We start from the raw sequence: 8,988 nt of genomic DNA on the forward strand, positions 1-8,988 counted from the left end.
AGAAGTGTCTTGGCAGGCTTGGTTCTGAATGTAATATTTAAATACTGCAACCTGCAGGAAATCCCACTTTGAGGTGACAGCCGGCAGGTAATTATCAGTAAAACAACATTATCAGAGTTCTCCCGCATAGCATGTTTGACCGACTGGAGTGCTTCTCCTTACAAATCCCGCTAATATCCATTTCAATCTGCTTTAATATGTTCACAAGTTGAGGCTTATTTTGAATTCCACTGGGTAAATGAGGACAGCACACTCTGAATTTGCATACTATGCACATTCCTTTCATTTATAGAGGGTTTCCAGAGTAGTTTTTAAAGGAAACTGTTAACACCCAGAATCCAAAAAAATTCCTTTACTATAACTAGAATGAAAATAGAAAGCAGCCCATTTGTCTATTGTATTTATTTCCATTTGAAGCTATATAACAGGTCTGTGAAAATGATCTTTATTATGTTTGAAAGAAAAAATTATTTTAATAATTTATCAGTGGTAATGCAATTTTCTGAGGTGTTTGAGGTATTGAAATGAAAAGCTAATTAAATTTTTTAAAAAGTCTGTGTTGGAAAAATGGAGGTAGGAAAGTCCTCCACTCTGATTTGAGAAGGTCCCTCTTCATTCCATGAGGTTACTCCAGGCCTTTTTTTATTTCCACCTCTTTCCTGTCCAAGAAATAAGCAGAACTGAAGTGACACTGTACTGATGAGATAAATTTGAGTTTTAGATTACTTAAAGCCACGTAGTCCACGTTCCCTTCTTTCTCAACCAATTCTTCATGACTCTTAAAAAATCAGCAAACAGAAAGGGGTATCTCATTAAAGAGACAAGGACGCCCCGCTCTCAAACCCACTGGCAGTTCAGACAATTTAGAAGACAGTTGTTACTGTGGAGCGGTTTCTGATACCTTGGTTTCCAATACCTTAAATTAAATTGGACATTACATCGTACAAGCTGGTTTTGTTTTATTGGTTGTACGTGTAACAAGAGGCATATTTTTACTGGGAGATTCTGCCTTTGAAAACTGTCTGTTAGCAGACTCTAAGGTGATAGTGATATGAGGATGTTTTCCCTCTTAATGAAAGTGGAGCCAAAATGATGAATGTGATTAATATAAGAGAGATTTTAAGGGATATGAATGTGAAGGGGTTTAGATAATGCTCAAGAAATTGCACAGGAATTATAAACTGAGCAATCTAGATTCTGACCTTTCCATCCAATCTCTTTTCTGAGTTAGATCCCTTTTCCCAAATAAACAGGAGGGAGGAGTTCCATTTGACCGGTTTTAATGACAATTCAGAAGCTTGTTGTGTTAAGATTCTTTCGAGGTGACAAAAGATTTTGCAAATGTTTTCCTAAGTTTGTTTTTTGACTGATGATATTTCTGAAATTCTCACCCTATAAGGAGGCTAAGAGAATTAATTATCCCAGGTGGTCTGGAATTGATTTGATGATGAAAATTCCTGCTGAGGTATCAAAGATCTATTTTTATTCTTTTCTACAGGAAGAGAAATGTCTCTTCCTCCACTAGCCAATTCTATCAAAGGATGCCGAGAGGCTTAGACATCAGGACCTCACTTTTCCTTCCATTGTAGTGTTCTATCTTCTTTGTACATAGACCTCACTGTGCCCTACGGCTCAAGAAATAATCAAATTTTCATTCACCATCAATATCCAGGGGTCATATATATACACAACCCTGGAGCAATATGAAATGTAAATGGGCGAAGTGGACTGGGCATAAGAAAACAGGGGGTGGGAGTGGAGCCACTGGTGAACTAGACCATGCAGTTACTCAACTGCAGGCATTTGGGCCGTGCAGAAATGTGATCTTAGAATTGCAAGGTCTTCCAGTTTTTCAAGAGAAGCCAGAAGTGTGTGTGTGTGTGTGTACACGAGACAGAGATTCCCTGATTTTAAAACACAAAAAGTAAAACACATCTATGGCCCAGCTTTGGTGCAATGGGCCACCAGTTTGCAAACCCTGATACAAATCACCTTCAAGTGTGTTCTAAGTTTCCTTCCTTATGTAATGGACTGTCATCTTATCAATGTGGAATGGTTTGCGTTTCTATAGGCATTGAACTTCTAACTACGATGTTGAGCACACAGGGCAGATATTTCTTCTAGTACATGTATCTTCTTAATCACCTGAAATTAAACTGTGTGGCCAGAAAACCTTGTCTCCAGACATGAGGAGCTGCATTCTAGTTGCCATTTGCTAATAATTTTCATTATATTGTCTAACGCTTATTGATCTGTCCCTTGGTTCTGGAATGCATGTTTTAGATGTCTTGTCTGACTTAAGCCTCACAGCAATCCTATCAGTCAGAATGAGCTAGGTGACAGTGCAGTAACAAATAACCCAACAATCACTACAATTTAACATAACCAAAGTTTATTTCTTGCTCATTCTACATGTCCGACGTGGATCAGGAGGGTGACTCCGCTCATTATGGTTGCTTAGGACCCCAGGCTGGAAGAAGTTTCATCTCAACCAGTGCCTCTGCCATCACCAAGACAGGAAAAGTGGACGAGGCAAACCATGTGCTGGCCCCTAAAGCTTCTGTCCAGGAGAGACGTATACAACTTCTGCTTACGCTCAGTGGCCTTCAAGTTTCCCTAAAGGGACAAATGCCTGAAAATATAACCCAGTAGTATATTAAAAAGAAGGAAAAGAAGAGTACTTAGGAGTGACATGCTTTATGGAATATCAGAAAAATCTCATAAAGGTACTAAACCAAATCAGGTATTTGCATGGGAATAGGCAAATCAGTAGAACAGGACATAGAATAGAGAAATAGTTCCCAATAAATATAAGAATTTATTATATGATGAAGATGACAGTCTGATTCAGTGGGAAAGGGTGGGTTTTAAAAAACGATATAGAAAAATTAAGTTGAACTCACATACAAAAATAACTTTAGATGGGTTAAAAACTTATTAAATAATAAAAATTTTTCAAGAATATACATGTGAAAAAAAAAAGAATGTACACGTATGGGGAAATTTCCATAACTAAGACGGTAAACCTAGAAGCTGTGAAAGAAAAGATGCACATTTTTTAGCTATATTAAAAAGTATATATTTCAAATGATAACAAAAATAATTTGGAAAAAAACTTTAACATAGATGAAAAATACAAGATCATTATACAACAAGCCCTTCCAAGATACAAGCCAAAATAAAAATAATCACCTTGCAAAGGAGCAAAACCAGATGGCCTGTAAATTTATGGAAATACATTTAAACTCACTAGTAGTTAGGGAAATGGAAAATGAAGTAACAGTGAGGTTTAAACCCATCAGTCTGCAAAAGGAAAAAAGGGCAATAACGTCCATTTTGGTGTGGATGCAGGGAGAAATGGTGCTCTCATTATTGCTGGTGGAAATGAGAATTGTTACAATATTTTTTGGAAAACAATCTGGCAACTGATTAAAATTAAATAGCCACATCCTTTGACTCAGAATTCTCACTTTCTGGGAGAAAAGCCCCGGTACACAAGGACGCACGTACAAGGCAATTAGTCACAGCGTTGTTCAGTATAGCAGAAAACTAAGAACAAAATAAAGCATGGTACACCTCCACCAAGAAGTAGCAGGAAACGAAGTAGAACTATGCCAGTTGACTTGGAGACATTCTCCTGAGGTATTTCCTAGTGAAAAAGACAAATGTAGGAAAATGGTATATAATATGGTCCTATGGTTTAAAAAATGGTCCAAAAAATCCATGCATGGGACTGTGTAAGTACTTATATATAAATGCTTACATAGGATTATATGACCATGGGTAAAATATATGCAAAGATACAAGCTAGTCTGATAACATGGGTTATGGTGGGTGTGGGGCAGCAGCAATGGAGTTGAGGAGGGAGGAGGTTTGCAAAAGGAAAAATGAAAAAAATAGTCTGCACCAAAAGCCCCAACATATAAGCTATAATCCCATTTATTTATTAATGCAAAAATTCATATTAGTGTGTATGTGCAAATAATTTCTAAATGTAATAAAAATGCAAATCTTGTCATATAAAAGCAAACAAAACATTCCAAACTAATGGCCCTTGACTGTGATTTAGGCTTTAGATTGATGAAGTCAATCACTCATCAAACGCTAAGAAGGACTGAAGGTGTCACTGCCCAATAGCAGGTGCTCCCCAGAGGTAGATGGCATCCGTGGAGGCAGGCAAAGTTCTCCACGTTCATGAAGTATGCCATTGGGCTGTGTGTTTGTTGGATCTCCAAAGCATATGGATCTGCCATCAACCACACCTGCCCTATCCCTATTCTTCAGGTCCTTTCCAGAGACAAGATCCACAAACTCTTTGCTCTCCATATGGGCTGAAGTCTTCCCCAACTGCCTCAGTCTCCAAACAGGGGAATGCGTTCATCATAGTTTCTGTTAGCCAATAGTTTTAATAATGATGTTTGAACGTGGGTTTTCTTCTAACTGACAGGTCTGGCAAACCTATCTGGGCAAAGGTTTGTAATAGAAATTGATGTACATTTTGGACTGGACCTCCTATAGGACAAAACCTCTTGTTTCACAGCAAAGTAACTGTGAAGGAAGCTATTGAAGGAAGCTATTGAATCTGGTTGCAGCCTGGAAGTTTCAATAATTAGTAGTCTTGCAGTAGCTACTAAGTAATTGCTTTTCTTTAATTGTGACTTTGTCACTCTGAAAACCATTTGCAGCCTCTGGTCAACCACCTGGCAAGCAAAGACCTTAACCGAAGAAGAAAACAGTTTTCAAATATTTGAAGCTTCCATTCTTAGTGCAGACATTTATTTAGGTGTCTCTCATAACTGCCCAGCAATCCAAGGTGGTGGAGAAGGCAGGAAAGGAGCTCGCAGATTTCTGATTTCCATCACTTAGCCCCCTGTACTATTGGCTTAAACCTCCACCGCCAAGCTGGTGAGACAGAGAGAACAGGTGACTGAGTCAACGCCCGCTCTGCAGTGATGGCTGGAGGCAAGTCACTTCCACTCTCCACAGCCCAGAGTTCTCGTGCATTCGCTAACATATGATCTCAGAGAACCCTGCTCTTTTACTTAATAGCACTTATAAACATTTGTGATTATATGCTTGTGTGTATGATTATTTGTTAATTGCTGTCTCCTCCACTAAAGCATAATCTCTATATGGATAGGAACAAGTTACCATAGTGGCTGACACACACTCAAATTCAATAACAATTTACTGATTTAATGGATGGGTGAATATATGAAAGGAGGAAAATGACCTCAAAGTATCCCTCCGACTCTTACAGGGTATGATTCTCTCAACGCGAGAGGCTTTGATTTTTAAAATTAGGCCGTAATTCTGCCACTCCGCCCGAACATCATCTAGTAGATTGTGTACCTACGTGAGCACGGCCCTGTTCTGTACAGTTACTCCAAAAAAACTAGACCGTAGTTCCACATCTCTGTTAGCAGAGCTATAATTTATACAGGATAGACATTTGTTGTGTGTTCTAAAAGATTTCCAACCGCCCTTGCTATTTTGTTCCTGGACCTTGAAATCCTAACAGCGATTGAAGAATTACTAGAGAGAAAGAATTCACAGAAGCAAGAGGAGTTAGAATTGCCTAGTCCAGTGATTGTCAAATTGTTTAGCAGTAGAACTCCGTTTTACAAAAGAAATCTTATGCAGAAACTTCATTATTTCTACATGTTAATTTGTATCTATATAAATAGATCTTGAATTTGGAAGGGAAGAAAGGATGGAAGGGAAGAAGGAAGAAAAGAAGGAAGAGAATGGGGATGGGGAGGGAGAGAAAGAAGGAGAGAGAAAAAGAAAGAAAGAAAAGAAAAGATCGACCCTGGCTGAAGGGAGAAATGGAGCTACAGAGCCCCCCCTCCAGCTTTGCCTTGACTTCCACACTGGGCTCCTGCGCCACCACCCGCCCGGCCCTCCACCTGCCCTGCCTGGTCCATAATGCCCTCAAACCTGCCATTGAGACAGTCATCTACAAAAAGCTTGAAGGCCACCAGTTTGAATGAGTATCTCCTTTCAAGAAATAAAGAAACTAAGACGTGATGACTCAGTCGCATCCTTCTTTAGTATTCCAAATCCTTCCTTCCTTTTTGTTTGTTAGTAGATTACTACACACAGGCTTCTCCAAAGTAATTTTATATGAATCCAGATCATCATTGCTCAGCATATTCTTCTTATGATTAAACCACCATAATTTAATTTTATTCATAAAATTTTCTTCCGACAAAACGGTTTTGGAAAATATAAAAATTTCATAAGCACTGCTTTCCTGTTACAAAAAAATATAAAATTTATTTAAAAAATTTTTTTAAAATATGATCTCTATAATCACAAGTCTAAATTTTGCTCATGTTTATTCTGAAGACACATGGGTGAATTAAAAGAAGATACTTAATATTCTCAAATGAAACAAAGACCTCCTTATGCAAACAGAGAAGACATAGACGTGGTTATGAGTATAAAGCAAAGCTATGTCTACCAGAGGACAGACGCGCAGCTATTGACCTGGAATTGGCACCATGACAAACTCCTCTGCAAATCTTCCTCTTCCCAATTAAGGTGTCTCTCTTGAACTGATTGAAAGCTGTTTGACAAGTATACTTTTTTCAAGATGGTGTGCTCGGTTGGGGGTCTTTTTATTAAACTGAAATTCCATCATTAGCTTTGACTAGCACCAGCTGCTGTATAAATTCTGTGTGGATGTAGACCTGCGCTGGTATTCCAAATACTGCAGGTGAGTCTCTGACTCCAAAATCCTCAATCACGCAGTATGAATAATTAACATCTGATAAATGCAGAATAGAAAGAACTCTCATTAGAAGACACAGTAGTGGGGTCATAATTCCACCTCAGCTCCTCAGAACAGTGAACCAAATAGGACCTTAGTTGTTAAAAACAAACAAATATTTCTAAATCACTCCACTTCTGAATTTTTCCCTATACCTGATCAGAAATGGGAAAGTTAGGACACAAGATGAAACGTTTTAGTCTTATAGCAAAGCTAAAGACAGAATCCAAGATCCAGCCCATTCTAACTGATGTTTACTTGAGTGTTCTAATTCCCAATCAAATCCCAGGAGTTTGGGGCTCGTCCAAGCCAGATTCCTTGTGGCTTTAAGATCAAGGATCCGAACGTCCTCCTCGCTGGTGGCTGGAGGCTGCCTCCAGTTCCTCGCCACGTGGGCTTCTCCAGCGTGATGGCTCACTTTATCAAGCAAGCATGAGTCTTCTAGCAAGACAGTCTTTGATTACGTAACACAATCACCGGGACACCACATCACTTTTAAAGTATTCTACTGGTTAGAAGCAAGTCACAGGTCCTGCCCACACTCAAGAGCAAATACCATGAAGCAGAGCTCGTTGGGGGCTCCCCTGGAGTCTGCGTGCCACATATAATAAATGAATAGGTGAATGTGTAGATGAATGAGTGAATGAACCTAGGGACCAACTTAGGTATGAATGGAGTAAACCATAAACCTCTTAGACATCAGAAAACATGGGAAATAGTTCTAAATCCAGGATAAACAGGTGGACAATGGACTCTTCAGGTAAATGCTCAGTTGAAGTGATAACACAAGTGTTCAACTTGGTGAAAATAATGTACTGAAGAGATATGGGGCCTGGGCTCCGAGTCCCGGAGAATGTCAGTATAAGATCTCAAGGATGGTGAGGAGTGGAACCCTAAGGGAAGAATAGGATTTTTTTGTTTTTTAAAAGATTGGCACCTGAGCTAACAACTGTTTCCCATTTTCTTTTTTGTTTTTTTTATTCCTCTCCCCAAATCCCCGCAGTACATAGTTGTACATTTTAGTTGTGTGTCCTTCTAGTTGTGGCATGTGGGATGCCTCCTCAGCATAGCCTGATGAGTGGTGCCATGTCCGCACCCAGGGTCCGAACTGGCGAAACCCTGGGCCGCTGAAGCAGAGCGCTCGAACTTAAAGACTCAGCCACAGGGCCGGCCCCAGAATGGGATTTTTGGTCCCACTATAAGGTGATAATTTTCTTATACTTGGAGCAAAAAGAGAAACTAGAAATGAAATCAAATGCTAAAATATAGTTACAGAAATTTTTTAACTTCTAAGCAATAGAAATAACTAATGATAAAAACAAAAGAAGAATATTCACCACAAATGGAAGAGAATTATCTCCAAGCACATGAAAATTAATTCAGACATATTTATGAACATTACCAATACCCTAGTGAATAAATGAGCAAAGGACATGATTATGTAATTCATGCACAGGAAATATAATTAGTAAAATAAATTTGAAAAAAGTTTAAATTTAATACAGATGGGGCAGAAGCCTTACAAACAAAAATTTTTAAAGTATCAATCCATAATTTCTGTTTTACCAGCTGATTACTCTAAGATGAGAGAGTAAACAGTAAAATCAATTGCATTAGTATTATTCACCAAACACCTGCCATAACTTGTAACTCGTCCTCGGTGGATGGGTATTTGATGATAATTAACTCTTAGTTAGTCAGAGGTAAGCGAGCCAGCACGGATGACTGCATACGCAGATCATCAAAAAACTTCTTTTCAGACCTAGGTTCATATTAGCATGAAGCAAATATACGAAAAAAAAAAAGCTATTTAAAGTTCTTTCTCATTTACTTCTCTACCCTCGTAGCTGAAACACAGTAAAACAGATACAGCTCAGACTCAGGAAGAAGAAGAAAACTAGGCAAAGTGACTAGATAATCCCTAGGAAGAATGAAGTCAGTGCCTTTGTTTTAGTGAATATTTTTATGACAGTACCTTGACTTCCAACGTCTGCCTTCTCTGTGGCTGGCTCGCTGGGTGCTGCAGGGCCAGGACCATTCCTGGACGTGGTGCAGAAGTGGGGAGACAGGTAGGGTTCCGGTTTCCCTCTCCCCTAGGCCTGTTCTGGGTAGACAGGGGACATTAGTCTCAATGCCAGTGATAATGTGCTAACACGTTTGTCCACACGTGTCATCAGATCCCTTCAGGATTAAGTTGCAGCACGTCTCTTGTC

The 8,988-nt window shown here is 39.1% G+C and overlaps 1 long non-coding RNA gene across 1 annotated transcript; it reads right to left on the minus strand.

The window, feature by feature from the left end:
- Nucleotides 1-2,375: 2,375 nt before the first annotated feature.
- On the minus strand, nt 2,376-8,988 carry LOC139078083 (uncharacterized). The gene is made up of 3 exons (XR_011530842.1): nt 8,751-8,988; nt 6,493-6,772; nt 2,376-2,632 (listed from the first exon to the last, which is right to left on the minus strand). It is a non-coding gene; the product is annotated as an uncharacterized lncRNA (long non-coding RNA).

The sequence above is a fragment of the Equus przewalskii genome, chromosome 1 (assembly GCF_037783145.1).
Source record: "Equus przewalskii isolate Varuska chromosome 1, EquPr2, whole genome shotgun sequence".
Lineage (NCBI taxonomy): Eukaryota > Metazoa > Chordata > Mammalia > Perissodactyla > Equidae > Equus > Equus przewalskii.